General features: G+C 29.1%; 1 long non-coding RNA gene across 1 annotated transcript in view; it reads left to right on the top strand.

The window, feature by feature from the left end:
• LOC145276806 (uncharacterized) overlaps positions 1–24,082 on the top strand; it is a 196,937-nt gene that overhangs the window by 46,264 nt on the left and 126,591 nt on the right. Inside the window, exon 2 of the long non-coding RNA XR_013868016.1 lies at positions 2,811–2,852. This is a non-coding gene — a long non-coding RNA (uncharacterized LOC145276806). The remainder of the gene's footprint in view (positions 1–2,810; positions 2,853–24,082) is intronic.

Here is a 24,082-nt window from a genome sequence, read left to right as displayed (position 1 = left end):
TATATATATACATACAATATATATATATACATATACATACAATATATATATATATATACATACAATATATATATATATACATACAATATATATATACATACAATATATATATATATACATACAATATATATATATACATACAATATATATATATACATACATACAATATATATATATACATACATACAATATATATATATACATACATACAATATATATATACATACATACAATATATATATATATATACATACAATATATATATATATACAATATATATATATATATACATACATACAATATATATATACATACATACAATATATATATATACATACATACGATATATATATACATACATACGATATATATATATACATACATACGATATATATATATACATACATACAATATATATATATACATACATACGATATATATATATACATACATACGATATATATATACATACATACAATATATATATACATACATACAATATATATATACATACAATATATATATATATATACATACAATATATATATATACATACAATATATATATATATATATATATTCATACAATATATATATATATATATATATATATATTCATACCATATATATATATATTCATACAATATATATATATTCATACAATATATATATATATTCATACAATATATATATATACACTATATATATACATACATATACGTTTATATACATATATATATATATACATGCACTATATATACATACAATATACACACACACACATATATATATATATACATACAATATATATACACATATATATATATATACACACACACACACATATATATATATATATATTTATATATATATATAAAAGTGAAAGTGGGTGTGTGTGTGTCTGTTTGTGTACTCTGTCAATTTTCAGTCTACAAACTCGAAATTTGATATACAGGGTCTGGAGATTTGGGAAAATCTTTGTAATCCGTTTTCGGCCAGAAATTTGGCTATTAAGGGGTGAAAGTTCAACGATTTAACCTTTGAGAACTCTACCTCTCCCGCCAATTTTAAGCATAAACAATTGAAATTTTAGATATAGGTTCCTTGAACACGGATCTAACTTAATAACTTGATTTGAGCCCAAAACAGCAAATGTTAAAAGGACAAAGTTTAAAAAAAAAAATGCTCTGCGGTCTCTACCAAATTACTCAGACAATTTCTGGTCTAAACATTTGAAATTTTACATAAAGGGTATTCAGAGATAGGGCAAGCTTTTTAATCGGTTTGGGTCGAAAATTTGAGCTACCAATATGTAAATCTATGTATATATGTTTGCATGTCTGCCTAAAACATTCGACAGAGGCAACGGATTTTCACAAGATCAGTATCGTTTTGAAGCTCGCCCCTTCAGACGACAAATACCGAAAAAATTGGCTAAAAACATTAATTTCTTCATCCTCAACTGGGCATTTTTCTACTGGGAGAGTCGCTTTTTTCACCAATATTTTCGAAAGTCATTCCCTCTTTTTGATTGACTAGCCTTTATTTAAACCTACGTTGCTTCCTGTTTGGCGGTGGTCGTAACAGCAAAGACGTCACGTTTTTCCCTATTCTTTTCATCCTTCGCGGTACGGGTTCGAGCCTGCGTTCTTACTACCACTTTTTTTTTTTTTTTTTTTTTGCTTAACACATCCAAACACCCGATCAACGCCGGGCACCCATGCTAGTATATATATAAATTAGTGTTGAGACGATTAATTGAAATTATGAATCGGGAAAATTGGGACTTTTGAGATTATCAGAATTAAAAAAAAAAAACATTGTTTTCGATGCGAAAAACGATTCTTTTAGTTATCTTTTTTTATTTGATGTTGTTTAAAAACAAATCTTCCACTACTGGTAATAATAATAAAATAATAAACCTTTATTAAAACTACTAATAAAACTAAAATCTATAGCTCATCTTCGCCTGAGAAAGAATATGCACATATAACGTGTTTTTTTTTTTTTTTTTTTTAACAGTAATCGGTGGAGACTTAAATATTTAGAGATTTATAAAGAATCCGAATCCGAATCGGTAATTGTATCGGAACCGGGAAGTTAGCACGGAATCGGTAATTGTATCAGAATCAGAAAAAATATTTAAATCGTCTTATCGCTATTATATATGTGTGTGTGTGTTTGTGCGTGTTTGTGTGGTGTGTTTGTGCGTGTTTGTGTGATTGTGTGTGTTTGTGCGTGTTTGTGTGATTGTGTGATTGTGTGTGTGTGTGTGTGTGTGTTTGTGCGTGTTTGTGTGATTGTGTGTGTTTGTGCGTGTTTGTGTGATTGTGTGATTGTGTGTGTGTGTGTGTGTGTGTGTGTGTGTGTGTGTCTGTGCTACAAAAAGAGATAGCCAAAATAATAATGAAAGCGGGTAGGTTGATGTGATCTGTACTTTTCCAGCGTCCCAAATTCCTTTTTCGAAAGAATCCCGTATTACTTGTCTCCCACGAAGACAGTATCGGAAACAAAGTCGTTTTTTTAATGCTGGGAAAAATCTCACATTCGAAAAAGAGGCACTCTAGATTAGTAACAAAAATTACAATTATCCCAGTTTAAAAGTATTTCTTCCTAAGAATTATTCTAAACAGGTAATCGATTTGAAGATGTAATAATAAAATAAAAAATATGAGAATTTAATATCGATTTTTTAAAAGAACTGTTTTCTTTTTCATGTTATTTTCATTAAGTTTTAGATTTTAGCTCTTCCTTGAATCTATCTGCAGATTTATTTCAGAGTTTTCTCTTTCTTCTTTTTTCTTTACACAGGAATCATCACTTATCAAGGCCAGGAGGCCACTCGAGGATAAGGTTTGTTCTATTTCTCTTCGATTATGGAAGTTGTTCCTTTTCTCTTCGATTATTTGAAGTTCGCAAAAAAAAAACCCAACAAAAAAAGACCCCTAAGTTTTCTAAAAAAAAAAAAAAAAAAAATCTAAAACAATGTATAATTTTATATAACGTTTCACTTTTATTACATCTTCAAGTGTAATTCCATTTTAAAACTACAAATAGAATAATATTATAGAATTACGCGTTTTAAAAAGAGAATTTGAAAGCAACCGCAACCATTTATTGCATAAATACTGGAAATGTGAGTAAAATTACATTTTTGTCTATGGTTAAAACTATTATCCATTAGTTTGTTTACATGTTTAAAAAGATAATGGAGGTCCCGTATCAGAGATGGAAGATGTTTAATGAAACCCCTATGCACCTGCCCTCACTGCAAAGCTAAACCCGATGAGAGGAGTTAATTCGGAGTCCAGCTCCCCAAATGGGGCCATCTAGCTGGATGCAAAAATGACTGTCATTGAACACGTCAACATTTACCTGTAGAGACGCCTCAAGCAACCAACCAGCTAAATAACCTACTCCCGCCCTAAAAAAAAGGAAGAGGTAATGCTTGGAAAGATTGCCTCCTAGGACCGACGAGAACGATACTTATTCAAAGGCGAAAGTCTCTGTGCCATATATATATACTTTATTTATCTCGCACAAAGAGAGAGAAGCCAAATGTGCCGCGGAAACTGGATAATAATAAGAACGAAGCAGCTGTCGAGTCGTAGTAGCAGTGTAATAGTAATGGCGGGAAAGCGGTTACATGAATGAAGGCAGGTCCGGTATGAATGAATCGAATCTGAAACGAAAGTAGGCTTGTCCTATTCCGCTTTTGTACCAACCACCAAACAAGTCACCGCCTCCAATTGGAGGTAGATACAAAATGCGGCACAGTTTTACTGAAACGAAACACAACAAAAATTTCGTTTTTCTTTTTTTTTTCTTAGTCATTTATTATAAAATGTTAGGCAAGTTTTACACTCCCAAGTAGCTTTCATATTAAAATAAATTGAATCATTAGTATTATTAATTAATTAACTAATTATTATAATCATTGTTATTGTTATTTAAAAAATAAAGCTTCTCGATATAGATAAATGTGGAATTATTATTAACTTAGTGCGACTTTTATCAGACAAAAAGCTAAACTTACAAAAAGTGACTTCAACGGTCCTGTTATACCAACGTCCGGCCTGTCTTTTGTTTGTTTATTCTTAATTTATTTTTCCTTATTGTCACCCGGACCGTTAAAAGTCTAATTCGTAACAAACAGGGGTAATCATTACTATTACCCACAGAAATTATTTAAAGGGAAATACAGTTAAAATATTATTCAAAAACAATTTATATTTACCTACTCATTTGTGCGTTAAAAAAGGAACTAAAAAAAATTTTAAACAAATTATTTTGTTATAAATGATGTAGGCGCAAGATGAATGCCTGATCCCCAAAATGTGTAAATATTTTGACTCCCCCTCGACTTAAAAATTAGCCAAATTTAGAAAATGAAACAATTTTAATGGAATTCTTAGCATTTTTTAAATTAACTATTACAGAATATAAGAAGTCATTATATTTTTTAATAGTGAAAATGTATTATTTTGTGTAGAAACAAAACCAACTTCGCTAAGTTATTATTTTAAGTTCTAAAACACGCAATAAATTTATTTTTTGCTTTTTTTATGACAATAAATCATTGTAGATTGTCAACAATTAAAAATTAAAAAAATACATTTCAGGAACATTACGAAATTTAATTTTCCTTCTACGCATGAACGTGTAAATATCAGTGTAAAATTTCTTTAATCTTGAAAATAAAACAAAATTAGAAAAAATTAAGACCCAGGATCACTAAAGAAAGGATAATAAAAAAAAAAAGAAAAAAAAAGAAAGGATTATTTCTACTAACGATAAATTTGGAGAAGTACGGATAGGGAATATTGCAAAACAAAAGACGGGACTTACATCTCACCCGCCGTATTCTATTTGATTATCAATAAATAATTGTTTTAACTTATTGTTTCAATTAATAAATTGTCATTGCAATCAGTGATTTTAATTGGCGTTTTTTTTTTTTCATACTTAGAATGTCTTTTTACTTATATTCTACAATGATTTATTTAATTTATCGTTACAAAATGATTTATTTAATTTATCGTTACAAAATGATTTATTTAATTTATCGTTACAAAATGATTTATTTAATTTATCGTTACAAAATGATTTATTTAATTTATCGTTACAAAATGATTTATTTAATTTATCGTTACAAAACCTTTAAGTATAAATCAAATCATCATGTAATAAAATAAAATTGACGTTATAGGCATTTCACAAAAATTATTTCAAATTCTAAAGAAATGCATTGATAAACAGAATTCATCAACATGTTCAGAATATTACTGCATTTGGGAATTTGTAATCAATAATTCCGTTAGCTATTTTTAAAAATGGCTCTTAACTTAAAACTCATACCAAGTTTAACCTAACTTTTATAAAAATTTTAATTGCATACATTGAAAAATATTATAATTAAATTATCACCTCCTTTTTATTCCAACAAAAAAAAATGGGAGTACCTTAATTAATATTTTTAATAATCTACAAAATTACAGAAATTAAGTTATAACAATGTTTCAATTCTTCTATAAATTTCATAATAAAATGGAATTTTTGACATTTTGGGCTTCCATAGAAATTTTGCGCGTTGCATTTTCGTTTGTTTTGATCCAGCGAAGGCAAGTTCCTGTTACTAAACTCGCCTTTATGGAAAGATAATTAAGCATTTTTTTTTCTGTAAAAACAAGTTTGTTTGTTTTTTTTTAATTTTATTTTTAAGACGTTACCTTACTAATTATTTTTGAAATAGTCTCAGAACACTAATATTTATCTTTCAAGGGATTTTTATAATTAAATATTTAATTTGAAAATTTAGCGGAATTTCTGAGTTTTTGTAATTGATGTGAAAATATTTTTCATTATAACTTTTTTTTTTTCACATGTAAAAATACATACTTTTTTTTTTCGTTTTAAAAATTAACCTTAAGCTTTAATCTTTCAAACGCGATCACACAGTAATCGGGAACTTATATAAAAATATGATAAGTCGACTTTCAATAACATGGGCCCTAATAGTTTTCACTTGCACGTACATAGTAACTGCGAGCAAAATAAAACGTTTATTTATTTAACGCAGATTATTTACGGCGAATTAAATTTATTTAATTAATCGGAATTCTCATTGAGATGAGTAATTTGTATTATTTATTCATTTATTTATTGCGGACTATTATCCTCATTTTCTAGTTGTTCCACGACGTTTCTGCCAACTATTCCCCTGGCCTCCGTCAGGAAATTCGGCGTTTCTATCCCGTCGCGATTAACCACCTGACGAAGGCCAGAGGGATAGTTGGCCAAACGTCGCGAAACAACTAGATGAGGCTAAGCCCGCAATAAATAAATGGATAAATAACTCGAATTAAACTGTTTAAAACTTCTTTGAAATATTAATTTTAACGCTAACAGATACCCAAAATGGAGGTAGAGCAAAATAAATTGTATTTGAATTATTATCCAACTATATTTTCTTTTAAACTAATTCATGTTGGTAAATATAATAAATTGTATTGTTTGAAACAAATATAAGAGCAAAAATGAGAACAGTATTCGAAAAATCCAAATAGTAAACCGTATTAATTCATTAAAACTCTGGTCAAATACATTGATTAAAAATTGTCATTGCGTTTTTTTTTTTTACGGTTTTAATTTTAGCTTTTTCATTTTTATTGTTATTTATAATACTTTCTTTTTCCTTTTTCTTCACCCGACAAAAAGAACTACTACTACTACTACAATTGATACAACTACTCTTACAACTACTACACAACTACAATTACTTATGTTTTCCGGATACGACTGGCCATTCACATATATACTTTAATAATGTTTTGCTTTATCTTTCGGTTTACGCGTTTCCGTAAATGAAAATAACAATACAAACACTAAATATCTGCATTAATAAAACTGTCAGAACAGATCCCGTATGTCTGAGTATGTGGTCGCCCGCCCGTCCACACGTCTACGCGACTTGCATTATTTTATTTGTTATTAATCGATAATTTATTGAAAGATTGAAGTAGAAAAGCTGTTATTTATATTATCTTTTATCTCATACGAAATTAAATCCACCACAGGCACTTTTGTAAAGAAGTTAGCAATTTAAAAATTTTGTTAAAAAAAAAAAAAAAAAAAAACAATTACTACGTGGCCCTTCGAAATTTCAAAATAATTTGGAAGCATTTAAACTGTTGAATAGAATGTCATTTAGGGCGTTAGGGAAGCATGGACGACCCTAGGCCTGGTCGTAACGGTGTAAGGGGAACAATGGTCCGTGGTCCGGACACAATTTTATTTATTTATTTATTTAATGATTTATTTATTTTTTACGTATATTTTACAAGAATTAGTAATACTTGATTAAATTTTGCATAAATGATAAATAAAATGCTACTGTCTTACTGTTTTGTGCTAATTTTTTTTAATAGAATACAATGTTTTTCCAATAGTTTGAATCCATGTTAGTATTATGAAAATATATTACTTTATTAAATATTTGTTGATTTCTTTATATTTATCAGAAAAAAGAATACATTTTTTTTCTTTTTCTTTTTTGAATAGAATACAGTGTTATTTAATGGTTTGGATCTGTTTTAGTATTATAAGAATGCATTAATTAGAAAATAGAACACAATGTTATTTTTTGCGTGATATTTTTTTTTTTTTTTTTAATATAATACAATGTTTTTCAATGGTCTGAATCTGTCTGGTCTTGTCAGCGGGAGAATTTTATATCAGTAAGCGATTTTCAACTGACACCGGCTTAGGTCGCCCATGCTTCCGTATCGCCTCATTTAAATTGGCTATACAAATCTTGGTGAATCTTCATGTATCAAAATTATGCAAGCTATTTACAAACAACGACAATATTAAAATCGAGATTGAAACAACACTCAGTAACAACAATGAGTTATAGCTTTATAACGATTGGATATTCAATTAATAATTTGGTGCTGCTACAGAATTTGAACCGAACCTAGCCAATTTTCACAAAAACAAACCTAAAACGGAAGATTAGTTTATGGTTGGGTTAAGTTAAGGTTAGGTTACGATCAAAAAAACAAAAAACAAAAATAAACGAAAAAAAAAGATTAAAAAAAACCCCAAAAAATACAAACAAACAAACAAAAAAAACAACTAATAAAGATGAGACTAATAGTCCGAAATAAAAATAAAATTAACATATAATGCTCATCTCAAAAAATGAATTCCAATTAAGGAATAATATATATATATATATATATATAAACAAAAAACAGTTCAGTTGAAATCTGTAACATTTGATAACAAAGGATAGCGTTCTAATTTTTGTTCGAAGTCATAATCATTTAGCGAAAAAAAAACAAAAAAAAAACAAAAAAAAAACGACAACAATATATATAGGGAGAGAGAGATATCTATATATATATATATATATATATATATATATATATATATATATATATATATATATATATATATATATAACTACTTAATTTACTTACATAAACTTCATATACGAAAGTATAGATTTATGTGTAAACTTTAAGTATTTACTTCAAAAAGTGCTCAATACGTAGAAAAAGCTAGTTAGTAATTTATAAAATATATATGGCGATTAAGCTACACTGAATATTCCGCGTTTCATCCACTCTAGGACTCTTCAGGCTTATATATATATATATATATATATATATATATATATATATATATATATATATATATATATATATATATATATAGATATATATATATATATCTAAAGATAGATATATATTTATATATATATATATATCTAAAGATAGATATATATTTATATATATATATATCTATCTATAGATATATATATATAATCTATATATATAATATATATATCTATCTATATATATCTCTATATATAATCTATATATATAATCTATAGATATATATGGATATATATAATCTATATATATATATATATAGATATATATAATCTATAGATATATATATATAGAGATATATATATAATCTATAGATATATATAGAGATATATATATATAATCTATATATATATATATATAGATATATATCTCTATAGATATACATCTCTCTCTCTTTATATATATATATATATATATATATATATATATATATATATATATATATATATATATATAAGCATTGGGAAAAAACTCCAGGACAATACCGCATATGTCTTACACATGTTTGAGTTTTAAACATTAAATTGTGTAATAAGTCAATAAATGTGTTGCGTAGAGGTTAATACCTAAGTTTATTGTAATGCCTGTTAAATTATATTCCTTTAATGTTTTCATTATTGTAAGGTGTTTTGATTTGAGTTTCAATAAAATAAATATATAAACTTGGTCATGCTTTTAACTCGAAAAAAAAAAAAAAAAAACTCGAAGTGAACAACTTTTTAAAACATCCGTAATTTTAGGAGATCTGTGCACATACTTTATTAAACCAAGTTCTGTATATATGTATATATATACATGTATGCATATATATATATATATGCATGTCTCTATACATGTATATATATATGTATGTCTCTATATATGTATGCATATATATATACATATATATGTATGTATATATATGTATATATATACATGTATATATATATGTATATACATATATATATACATACATATCTATGCATACATATATATGTATGTATATATATATGTATATATATATGTGTGTATATATGTCTACATATATACGTATGTATATATGTATATGTATATATATGTTTATATTATGTATATGTATATATATATGTTTATATTATGTATGTATATGTATATATATGTTTATATTATGTATGTATATGTATATATATATGTTTATATTATGTATATATTATGTCAGGTCATGTCATGTGCTACTGGTACTATGTAACCCAGTACTACCTGCCTTATGGTCGGGTCACCGGCGACTAAACTGGTTCCCCCACCAGACTTGTTTGGTGAGGAGGGCGGCTAGTCTCCATGAAGGATTAAAAACAAGACCTTCCAAAGGGCGAATGAACTCTTATTCTGGGTCAACGGCCAACTAGCACCGTGTATATTTGTGTGTGTGTATATGTGTATTGGGGTGGAGAGGGCTCCCGTAAGCCGTGGTGAAGGCAACCTTTCTAGCAGAAGCAAATCTCTGATTTAAAAAAAAAAACATAAAGCGGAAGACCATTACCCGCATTAAGCTGGTCTGCAGTTTAATTTGCTGCTGGCTATCTTGCTCTGGCTTGTTGCTGGATCTCAACATTTTGAACAGAGAGAGAGAGAGAGAGAGAGAGAGAGAGAGAGAGAGAGAGAGAGAGAGACTTAGCTGTCGTACAAAGCTAAGACTCTGTAACATCATATTTGTATATATACTCCCCCAGGCATTTGGGCTCATGGATTTTAAATGTCTGAGGGAGTGGCACTCGTCTGACAAGACGTTGCAATCATATATATATATATATATATAATGTACATAATTATAACAATAATATTTTTTTATTTTTTAATTATGTATATATATATATATATATGTATATGCACATGTGTGTGTGTGCATGCGTGTGTGTGTTGACGTATAGAGATACTAAATGTTTTAAAAATATAATAGTTTTTTTTAAAGAACAGAATTTCCGATCGTTTCATCGAGAATTCATCTTCGGGTAAAATACTGGATATGATATGTTTTTTTTTTTTTGTTTTTTTTTTTACTGAAGAAACTTTTTTACTGAAGAAACTTAGCTCCTTAATAGAAAGTACTGTGGAAGATTTTAAAATTAACTCAGATGGGATTCTTGGGCATTCCCCGGTAGGGGTTGTCTTAGGCGATTGGCAATACACCAATGTCCCATCTGGAAGAAGGCGGATGGCTTCCTGAGACCAAGCAGAAGTTTACCTCAGTCTATTTTTAACCCGATAGCCAACGTATATGAACGTCATTTTATTTTCAAATAAGAGTAATGGAAACAAAACCAGTGCTAACTACGCCCGCCCCTCACTTCCACATTGAAAGAGGGAAACAATCCTGCTTGGGCTGGTGCGAAGGCACAATTTCAGTGTATGCTCTAGAGTTGATAGCATTTTTCGTCCCCATAAAAGTTTGTCCGTGTGTGTTCGGGATTGATTTGCGTCACATGCGGGCTGAAAGGTGGGTAGAAACCAGCTTCTCTGAGAGAATACTTTGGTCGAGTACAAAATTAGTCTAGTACGGACCTATCAGCGTTCCTCTTTATAAACGCTTCAGGCGATCGGCAGTATATGATTGCCTGAGAAAGGCACGTTATAATGTCGGGCATGGTTATATTTAATTCAAGTATAATAGTTCAAGTCAGCTACAAAGTTGCCAAAATATCAACAAGGCAAGTCTCGATTGGTTAAATGTAAAAGGTTTGTTGTTCAAACACAACTGAACGTTATATATTTATTAACAGAAAACAATATTGTGCATAACGTTTTTTATGGGAGGGGGGGTTCATTCTTTACATGTATTACGCCCGATATATAATATATATTGCGCATTAGCTGTAAGTACACACACACACACACACACACACACACACACACACACACACACACACACACACACATATATAAGTGAAAGATGAAAACTTCTGATGGGAAGAATTTCGCTTCGAAATGCCATGACATTAAGAGGTTCTTTCTTTTCTGTCTTCCTTATTGATCTGAGGAATTAATAAAGTTTTTCGTTCAACTTCGAACTTTCATCGCTCACTTCTTATATTAATTGCTCCATTTAACCGTGTAGAGCTCTTTTATCGTGATAGTTTTATTTGCTAAAGATTAGTTGTATCTTTATGAAATTGTTATCTATCTATCTATCTATCTATATATATATATATATATATATATATATATAGTAATTTATAAAATATATATGGCGATTAAGCTATACTGAAAATTCGGCGTTTCATCCACTCTAGGACTCCTCAGGCTTATGGGCCCATAAGCCTGGATGAAACGCCGAGTATTCAGTGTAGCTTAATCGCCATATATATTTTATAAATTACTAACTAGCTCTACCTACGTATTGAGCACTTTTGAAGTAAATACTTAAAGTTTACGCATAAATCTATACTTTCGTATATTAATTTTATGTGAGTAAATTAAGTAGTTTATATATATATATATATATATATATATATATATATATATATATATATATATATATATATATATATATAAAGGTTTTAGGTAATATAATTTATGGAAAAATCATTTACGTACGAGGCAAGACTTCAACATTGACCACCAATCTATATACGGTCGTTCTGAGACGACACAAATTTTTAATTTATAGTTTTAAATAAAATAAAGTTATGTATTTATTGTTACTGGATGTGTTCTTTTTTGATTATGAACTGGAAGAATACAAATATTCTCTAGACCAATATCAAGACGGTTAAAATTATTTCCCTGAATTAACATTTTTTGTCGTTTATGTATATATACACACGCTAGTGAAATATGATATCGAAATTTACGGAAAATAATTGAGTATTTAAAAAAAATTTACTTAAGAAACTCCACTGTTATTCAGAGTCAAATACTTTTAGGAGATTTTTTTCTTAGTTAATGTCACTGATTGTCTCCCCTTAACGTCATGCTAGCGTAAATGACTACTCCATTATATTTTAAATGAAATTCTATTCGATCATTTACAGTAAATTTCGATTTACGTCAATGTCTTTTAATAAGTAAGTGCTTCCTAAAGTATTCCTGTTATTGTATTTATAACTGTCATATTTCATTAATGTGTTTACATATAATCAGAAATTTTGTACCATTTTTGTACCTTACAAAGATTAAAACCCAGATACAATTATACTAAACCTTATGTCTAGAATTCTTATTTGAATTTTGATCAGAATCTGTTATATGGGTTTCTATTCCTAAAACACGTCAAAAATCCATAGCTTAAGTGGTCTTAAGAAAAAAGTGAAATCCGGGGAATCTTACTTAATCAATGTCAAATAACTATGGATCAAATTTAATGCAAAACTAAAAATATATAAATTTTGAATGGAAGTTTGTGCCCATAGCATGCACATGCTCCTTCAGTCTTTGACAGACTATGAATACCCAAGTAAAGGTGCCTGCACGTAAAATTTTTGTGGCAAGAGGTGCACAATCCCCAACCACACTTCTCCTGAGTTGACATTGTTAAATACCAGTGGCAAGTGAAGTGTATGTACAGGACGACTGGGAACAAATGCCGAGATAAGCGGAGAGCACATGCCGCGCCTAGAATTCCCCAAATGGTCACCCATCTGGTACTAAACAGACTCAACGTAGCTTAACTTCAGTGATCTGACGAGAACTGGTGGACCAACGCGATTATGCCGTATTTCAAGCACACTCCCCCCAAATCCTTAAAATACGCCAAAGCAAACTGAAAATTGATGAATATTTATTAATTGATACCTAAGATCTATAGTTATAGTTACACAAAAAACTAAAGAATCTAAATTTTCACGAAGAGCTTCCACACCTCTTACCTCAGTGCATGAAACTAAATTAAACTACAAATGAGCCAACATTATCTACCCTTACGCATAGCAGCCGTACGTTGGCATACTGTACACTTACATTTCGTGCCATGAACCGATTGTTTAGGTAAATAGATATTTTAAAGTACATCTATTTATCTGCTTACAGATCATTATTAGATTTGAAGAGATTGTATAAGTATTAACAACACATTCTTATGTAAAATATCTTTTGCACATTTAACATTATTAACAAAACTACAGTAACATGTTGACGTCTGTAGCTTATATTCAAACTATATGCAATATCGCATTTGTTGTTGTTTTCCCTCATATCAGCAACCATCAGTTAGAACTGACAACCTGGTTCGGCTGCTGCTGATCGCAAACTTTTGGTTAGTTGCTTGTTATGGGTTGACAGTATGTTATCTATCTTGAACCGTTTTATGCCGAAACCGTACAGATGTTCTCCATACATCGATGATGTATATTATTTCGTTTTATTCTAATGCGTACAGTAGCGTCCAAAACTAAGGGACAAATTTTGTTAGAAATAACAACTGTGAAAAGCTGAAATTTTGCCAACTGGTAGTCGTTATCATCCATAATATATACTAAAATTTGAATCATTTACAAAGGATAGAAAAAAGAATTATAACATTTATTTATTTATTTTAAACATAAGAACGTCCAAAAGAAGGGGACAAAATTGGGAATAACAATGTAAACAGCCAAAAAACAATGAAAATACATGCACAATTAATATTTAGTAAATGAGCCCTTGCTCTCAATGACAGCTGCACGTTTTAGACTACAAAAACGAATCAGTTCTTGACAATCCTCGATACTAATTTTAGACATTTCTTCAAGAAGCTTCATCCACAAATCTTCTGTGTAAGTGGGATTTCTTTCCATAACTTTCACTCCTACGGTCTTCCAAAGATTTTATATTGGATTTAAGTCAGGACTTTGCAGTGGCCAATTCATAATTTCGAAATCTTTCTCGCTAAGGTAACTCATTACTACCTTTGCCTTGTGACATGGGGTATTATGTTGCATAAAGGTAGCGGTATCGAAACCTAAATTCTGTATGATTGGCACAACATGATCGTGAACAATGTTTTTATAGATCTGCGCGTTTACACGAGTTTGTAACCGGACAAGAGGCATTGTACCTTGGCTAGAAAACATTCCAAATACCATGACGCTTCCGACCCCAAACTTGACAGTTTTCTTAGTACATTTTGCACTTAATCTTTCACCAATACGTTTCTTCACATTGTTTTTTTCCATCATTTCCAAATAAATTAAACTTGCTTTCATCACTGAAAAATACTTTTGCCCAATTTTCATATGTTCAAATTACATACCTGTTTGCAAACTCTAATCTCTTCTTATTCTTCGATCTAACAAGTGGTTTCTTTCCTGGGGTCAGATTAAACAGCCCTATTTATTGCAGTCATCTAGAAACAGTCTGTCTTGATGCATTAACACACGAGACACTATTCATAACACTTTAAATTTCTATGCAAGACTTAAAACGGTCCTTTAATGACATATGCTGCATTATTCGATCTTCTTTTGCCGAAGTTTTGCGGTTCTGCCGGTTTTAAAAGCATGAACTATTTTGCCTGTATCATTGTAGGGTTTAACAACCCTTGCCTACAACACTCTTGGAACGTTTCACTTTCTCTGAAATCTCTTTAATGGTGTGCTTTTCCTCGTGTAGCTTCACAATAGCTTGTCTCACAAAGTAATCAAGTTTTTGGCGTTTCGCCATGGTGCCGACTGATGCAACGTTTACAAATGACAAATTAAGACTTATTCTTTAGAGGAAATCAAAAAATGTAAATATAGCATGCTGTTTACATTGTTTCTCTCAATGTTGTCCCTTACTTTTGGACGTTCCTATTTTGAACATAAATAAATAATTGTTATAATTCTTTTTCTATCCTTTGCAAATGATTCAAATTTTAGTTATGCTATTATGGATGATAACGACTACCAGTTGTCAAAATCTCAGCTTTTCACAGTTGTTATTTCTAACAAATATTATGTTTTAAACTTTTGACCCTTAATTTTGGACGCTATATATCATGTAAACAAATAATGTGAAAATAATCGTTTTATTTAACCACAGATGTGGTCGTATCACCATTCGCGAACAAGGTGGGTATGAGAGTAATGTACAAATATGGAGTTATTCCACGCTTCCAAAAGTTCCAAAATTAAGGTTTTATCACTTGGTGCAGTTTCGCATCCTATTCAGAATGGCGGAGTGATGATTGCATATTTAATAAGTTTGTAAAGTTCATCCAATCATTTCGTAGTAACCCTATAATTCGATTGTTAGCATTGGTCTCCACGATATCTGTCTTGTTAGAAATATTTCTAGAATGGCACCAGGTACTCATAAACAGGGATCATATGAAGGTTGCCAATATCTTATGTGAAAGTGTTCCTGTAGAACGAACTTGAGTCGAACTTGCCACACACAGATTATCAGTCCGTGTCGTTAATCACTGAGCCACCGTAAGATTGAGGAAAATAGATTTTTAGTTGGTGAGCGAGGTTGAAGTTAACACCTTAATAGTGTCCGAATCAATCTAGTTCTAGCGGGATCTATGGAAATTCCACAGCGGACTCTTTCATATGTCACATATTGATGTTGGCATTCTGTGGATCTTCAGTGCAAATAGAGGCGCCCTGGTATTATTGTAGCTCTTTTGTTAAAACTGCAAACGCTTTTATCTAAGGTAGCAGGGACGCCCGGCGTAGTCCGATCATAAAATACGCTTAAATATGATATTTTCATTTATGCAGATTTCGTATATATCATTATAGAATCAATTTTCTATCGATTTTTATATATTATAAAGTTGTGAGTAAAAAAACAAATATATGCATATGAATTGAGACCCACATCATTTCAAAACTCTGGTCTTTCTCGTTTAATACCATATTCGTTTGTCCATCATCTAAGGTAGAACTTCTACTTTTGGGGGTAATGTAGTGTATCTTTGTTCATCATGATACCGTCGTCTCAGCTATTACATCTTCCTTCGTGGGTTATAGCGTAATAGCTATTCTATTCCAGGTATTACCTTCTTTCTTCAGCTGTGGCGATTTCAGATAAAGTTGCTATTCTCAAATCTACTCTGACCCGGAATTGTAGTCTTTATGAGGATTTCATCTATGGATTAAATAAGAAACTACCAATTACAGACTAATATATATATATATATATATATATATATATATATATATATATATATATATATATATATATATATATATATATATATATATATTATAATGTTTTCGTTTTTTTTCCTTTTCTTTTCCGGCTTATCATGCCTTAATGAAAATGATTATTAAACACAAGATTTCCTACTGGTGTTACAATATAAGTGATTCCCTTTTGATCAAGATGACAGTGTAGTATCTGTTCTTCAGATGCTGCACTTCCATTTCTTGTTCTCTTTCGGTGGAAGAGAAGTCCTTCACGACTGAGACAATTTTTTATTTTTTGTACCTTTTCTCCACGTTAAAAAAACGACCCTGGTGTCTAACTCTGTCCCGTGGGGAGGCATTGTAAATAGGTACAATATAAGTGATTCCGTTGAAGTCAGTTGAATTTGAACTCGATTTCTTGACTCGGTCAGAAACCATTACACAACTTCTGCGTCACTTTAATACTATATTTGGTAAATTTTTACGACGTGCCCCAGCGTATTATAAACACCCCAACCTCCCCATGTTAAGAACGGCTTTCGGAATAAACACCCCCAACAGCGATAGCCGTTATTAACATGGGGAGGTTGGGGGGGTGTTTATTCCGAAAGCCGTTCTTAACATGGGGTTGTTGGGAGTGTTTATACTACGCTGGGGCAGGTCATAAAAAATACCCTATATTTCATCTTCTGATTCATTTTCTTAATCTATTAATAAAGTAAACATGTGTTAATCAGCATTAGTTCAACTAAGACATTTTCCTATATACTTTAATAACACAAAATACATGCTAAATATATTTTACTTTCGAGATTGAGTTATATTAGAAAAAAGAATATGTTCTAATCCTTCTAATTAGAAGTAATTAATAAGTCACTGAACAAGTCACTCATATCTCTCCAAACTATCTATATATTTCTTTCGCACCTCACACTCTACGTTGATTCAACCACTTTCTGATAGCTTTTAATGCCTTTGTGAGCATCTGGAGAAAAAAAATAACTCTCTTTTTCAGAGTATCAATATAACTTACATAAGCTTGTTTGCACACACCATATACACATACGTAAATTAGATGGCAAAATAATAATTTTTTAGCTCTATACTACTACTGCTACTACTACAACTGTTACTGCTACTAATACTACTACTACTAATGATAAAAAAGTAAAAAAGCTTTCTTATTTTTCATTATGCAAGGAAATATATGTCACTGTTTATAAATTTTCGAATGGAATCAAAATAGAAGAACCAGCTTTAATACTTATAAACGAACGCGTCATGGATACTTTGTTCGACGTTCACTGGGGCGAGTTTAGCCGGCTTTTTTTTTATTTTTTTTTATAGTATATAAAACTCACAAGTTCCCAGTCGCATTTATATACTGTCCCAGAGAGATGACGAGGTTAGTTTTATTCCTTCTCTTTTTAAAGAGGTGTTGTCGTTCTCCCAATATACAGCGCCTGGTATTCCCAATCACTCATACATCTGGTATTCTTATTTACTTGCCTCCCCACGAGGGCAGAGTTAGACACAAAGTCGGTTTTAATGTGGGGAAAATCCAGCTTCCCAAAAAGGACAAAAATTAAAATTGTCTCAGTCATGCAATATCTGGTATTGTCAAGAATTAACATTGTTTTATTTCGGGAGATGTAACACACACTAATGTGTCAATGCGATTATGTCAGTCACGGATACATCTAAGTATATGATACAGTCGATAGATCGAAATAGATGACATAAAAAACAATTTTAAATATCCTAACAAAATTGTAAATCTTTTCTAACTTTGTTCAATAAAATTGTTAAATAGTTTAAGATTTATGAATATTTTTGTCTGGAGTTTTTTTTCTTTTAATTCTTAATTTTCGTTTTAATTTCTTTTCTGTGTATATTTAGTTGATTTGATTATGATCTGGTCGGCGCAGACCACGACAAACGATCGCAAATTGTTTCTTGGCGCGAAACTGCATCCTTAAAAACTGGTAACTACTTTAACGTATAAAACTGACGAGCATGAATTCCCCCATTTCAGGGATGTATAGGCATCCTTATAACTGAATAAAATAAACTGTATGCAAATGTATTCGTTGTAATACTGTTACTTATAAAATAAAATGAAAAATACAAATACATAGATATATTCACAGCTATGTTTATATATTTACATTTGGCCCACACAGAGTACTGACCGAATACTCAATGTTCATACGATGTGCGTGTGTGCTGTTAAGATATGTTGCATGAAAATAAAGAAATAATTAAACGATTGAATTTAAAATTGATTGACCTTAAATTAAATCAAATCAGTGAGGTAGGTACTCTGTCTTACGCCTGTTTTATTCTTTATATGAGGTAGTTTGTCTTATGTCTATTTTATTCGTTAAAAAAAAAAAATAACGTTATTGAAACTGCGAGTGAAGCGTTTGTTGTTGTTATTGTTGCGTTTCGTGCCGCTCATTCCTGGACGACTTTTTTCAACAACCTGCTCGTCGAGGAGGCGGGACACAACGAAAGCACCGGAGGTTGTCTGCTTAAAAGCCACGACTCCAGCGTTTGCCGCCATAACAATCAGGCAAGATTTTTTTTTTTTTTTTTTTTAGATAATCGGGGACTGATCATCGATTTATTCCGAAGTTAATCTATAACAGATACTACTACTACTACTACTACTACTACTACTACTACTACTACTACTACTACTACTACTACTACTACTACAACAAAAAAAAAACAATAACAATAATAAATAACCTGTTTTTATTGGTGATATAATAATAATAACTCGTGAGGAAATCGGTTATTATCAGCGAGAAATCAGTGATAAACAACAGTTGCGATAAAGCACTATGGTTTGCACCAATTGTTGAAAAAGGTGAAAAGTTTTCTTAAATTTTGGAAACTTGTTGTCCCTCAAACTGCAGAAAACAGAATTAGTTATAATCAGTTAGCAATCACTAGTAATTACTCGTGTAAATATTTTTAGTGAGTAAATTAATAAATAATAATAATAATAATAATAATAATAATTGTAATAATAATCATAATAATTGTAATAATAATGATTATAATAATAATTGTAATAATAATAATTGTAATAATAATAATTATAACTGTAATAATAATAATTATAATTGTAATAATAATAATTATAATTGTAATAATAATAATAATAATAATAATATAAATAATAATAATATACATTATGAATAATAATAATAATAATTATAATGTAAATAATAATGATATAAATAATAACAATAATAATATAAATAATACTATTAATTATAATATAAATAATACTAATATAAATAACAAAAATAATAATATGAATAATAATAATGATTTTAATAATTGTGATTATAATAATAAAGATAATTTTAATAATAATTGTAATAATAATAATGATTATAATAATTATAATAATAATAATAATCATAACGACAATAATAATAATAATTATAATGATAATAATTATGACGATAATTATACTAATAATTATAACAATTATAATAATAATACTAATTACATTAATAATTATAATAATCATTATAATAATAACATTAATAATAATAATGATAAAAATAATGATAATTTTAAAAATAATAATAATAATCATAATTATAATAATGATTATAATATTAATAACGATAATTAACCTAATAATAATAATAATAATAATAATAATAATAATAATTATAATAATAATAATCATGATAATAATAATCATAACGACAATAATAATAATAATTATAATGATAATAATTATGACGATAATTATACTAATAATTATAACAATTATAATAATAATACTAATTACATTAATAATTATAATAATCATTATAATAATAACATTAATAATAATGATGATAAAAATAATGATAATTTTAAAAATAATAATAATAATCATAATTATAATAATGATTATAATATTAATAACGATAATAAACCTAATAATAATAATAATAATAATAATAATAATGATAATAATAATCATAATTATAATAATGATTATAATATTAATAACGATAATAAACCTAATAATAATAATAATAATAAACATAATAATAATAATAATAATAATAATAATAAACATAATAATAATAATAAACATAATAATAATAATAATAAACATAATAAACATAATAATAATAATAATAATAATAATAAACATAATAATAATAATAATAATAATAATAATAATAAACATAATAATAATAATAATAATAATAAACATAATAAACATAATAATAATAATAATAATAAACATAATAATAATAATAATAATAATAATAATAATAAACATAATAATAATAATAATAATAATAAACATAATAAACATAATAATAATAATAATAATAATAAACATAATAATAATAATAAACATAATAAACATAATAATAATAATAATAATAATAATAAACATAATAATAATAATAATAAACATAATAATAATAATAATAATAATAATCATAATCATAATTATAATAATGATTATAATATTAATAACGATAATAAACCTAATAATAATAATAATAATGATAATAATAATAATAATCATAATCATAATTATAATAATGATTATAATATTAATAACGATAATAAACCTAATAATAATAATAATAATAATAATAATAATAATAATGATAATAATAATAATAATAATAATAATAATAATAATAATAATAATAATAATAATGTACTAGTAGTTATACTAATTTCTAGATGAATGAAATTATGTGTCAACTTTTCGTGTGTCTGTGTATATCTACGTATCTTGTGTCGACGCAACTTTAACAATAATACCTTTAATTTGTATTATTTTGATTATTCGGACTATTGCTCTCATCTTAGAGTGTTATTCTCACAACGTTTAGGCCGGATTAATTTCTGATCTTCTTCAGGTGTAGCTTATCGAACTGGGGAAGCTTGCAGTGCGGGCAATACTAATAATACAACTGCAAATCACTTAAAGCTTCTACTTGGTTATGGCTGAGGGAACAAAGCCATGCTACCCCGACCGCGTGGATTAAATAAAAGGTTCTATTTGAAATTCCGTGCAAATTCCTGCGTCAATATAAAGATCCCCGCGTTCGAATGAAAAGGGTCGGAGGTTATACCGGCCGAAACGTTGTGAGAATAAGACCTAAGATTACAACCAAAGTCCAAATAATACATATAATACAAATTATCAATCCTCAACTAAAGATAAAAATAACAAATATAAACCTTTAGTTATCCATTGTTATTAACTATTAGTTGTATATTATTTGGAATTTAAGAATAAATACTGTAAAGCATTTGTTCCATTAAAAAATAAGCAGTGTCGAGTATTACGTGAGAACAAGAAAAATGGCCCACATGTGACTCATATCTTTGAAGTCCCTGTAATGACTCAAAAAATCAAATTACAACCCAATACTTGTAAAAACTCAGCCGATAAATGTTACGGTGACATTTATTGGGTGAGTTTCTATCAGTTGAAAAATACTTCGTAACTCTTCGAAATTTTATTTAAATTGTCGGACAGAAAATCATCTTTGTCAAAAAAAACAAAACAAAAAAACTTTTAGTAAATCTTCACGTTTTAAAAGATGTAAAATTTCTAAGCTGTTAAAATCCAATCATTGTGCAAATACAAATAAAGACTATATTATCTTAACAAAATTAGTTATAGTTTTATGCTTATTCAGCCCATAATAAAATGGGCAAATGATATGGCAATATTAATAATAATAATAATAATAATAATAATAATATTAATATTAATAATAATAATAATAATAATAATAATAATAATAATAATAAGAAGAAGAAGAAGCAACAACAGAAATGAAAGAAAAACTTGGAAAGGAATACCTAAGAGAAACAAGAAAACTCCCAGAGACTAAAGTACAACCCTACATGGATAGTGGCTCTAGTAAGTTACTCCGGACCGTTTATAGGTTGGGCCAAAAAAGAACTGAGGCATCTCGATCAGAAAACCAGGAAAACTATAACCATACACCATACATAATGCACTATACCCAAAGGATGATACTGCCCGACTCTACGCGAAAAGAAAAGACAGAGGAAGATGACTGATTTGCATACATGACTGTATAGATGAAACGAAAACGAATTAGAAAAACACATAATGCAGAACACCGAAAGAATGATTACCGCAACATGAGGCACTGAAAAAAAATGAACAAGACAGTAAACAGAGAGGCAAGAAATGAGACGAGAAAAGACGTATGAGGTTCGCTACAACAACTAAGATGTTCTGAAATCTATACAGATAATTTGTTTATATGAGTGAAGGTTTTGGGCAGAACCGACCACACTTTTTAGTACAACTGCTAATAATCAGAGTTTTCCTGTTCCTAGATGGACAGTTTAATGACAACTGAGGAGTACATCTCTCCGAGTGGATTAAACGTGCCCCCAGATGCCAACCTGGAAATTTCTACATCTCGGTATCGGCATGGCATATAATGGCAAATAGCTGTTATAAGAACGCAAAAGCATTCGTAAAATCGAATATTCGAAGAAAAAGCGAAACAATTACGAATCTGCCAAATAAAGCTAGAATATCAGCTGCCATTTCCTTACGGTTACTATTTGGATTATCAGACTATTTTCACTCTGATTCTTATTTCTACAACGATTCAGCCGATGTAACCTCTGATCTTCCTTAAGTGTATCATTTCGAACTTAATAGTCAAACTTTGAAATATATACGAAATATCTAACTAAATCCTTTTTCGTATGATTTGGACTATTCTCGTTTTGAGATATTTTCACATTTCGGCCGATGTAACCTCCGTCATTTTTAAGGTGGGTCTTGTCAAAATAGGGATTCTGCACAGAATTTCGAACGGAACCTTTTATTTAATCGACGGGGGTTGCATGCTCTTTTCCATCTGCCATGACTGGGTAGAACTAAGTAATTCGCAAGTAATTCAATTACTTTACCCACTACGTCATGGATCCTTGCGAATAATTCTAATATGAATTTTAGGAGCCTTAAACCTATTTTTCTAGGTATACAATCTCATTATATACCACTATTTCCTTTATCGTTACAATTACAATCGTTTTAAAACAATTATGTCGTCTGTTCAGAATGTTGAATACCGCACTTTGTTCCTGCGTTTGTGATTGGCTAACTATGTATTTACAATGTCTCGGCCACACTGGGTGTCCTTGCTGATCCATAGCACAATGTTATGTTAGCATGCAACGTACAAATGTTCTGAAGTGTGTAGCCGCTCTTCTTCTTCGCCATTCTTTTTGTTTAATTAAGCAGCCGGCGATGTCTGTTTATGAAAATGGGTCTCTTTTCAACCCACAATTACAATGTGGACATTATTTAATT

This window comes from Euprymna scolopes, chromosome 5 (assembly GCF_053919585.1).
Source record: "Euprymna scolopes isolate OS-2025 chromosome 5, ASM5391958v1, whole genome shotgun sequence".
Classification (NCBI taxonomy): Eukaryota; Metazoa; Mollusca; class Cephalopoda; order Sepiida; family Sepiolidae; genus Euprymna; species Euprymna scolopes.
The sequence above is the reverse complement of the archived record's forward strand: the minus strand, read 5'-3'. Positions and strand labels throughout refer to the sequence as shown.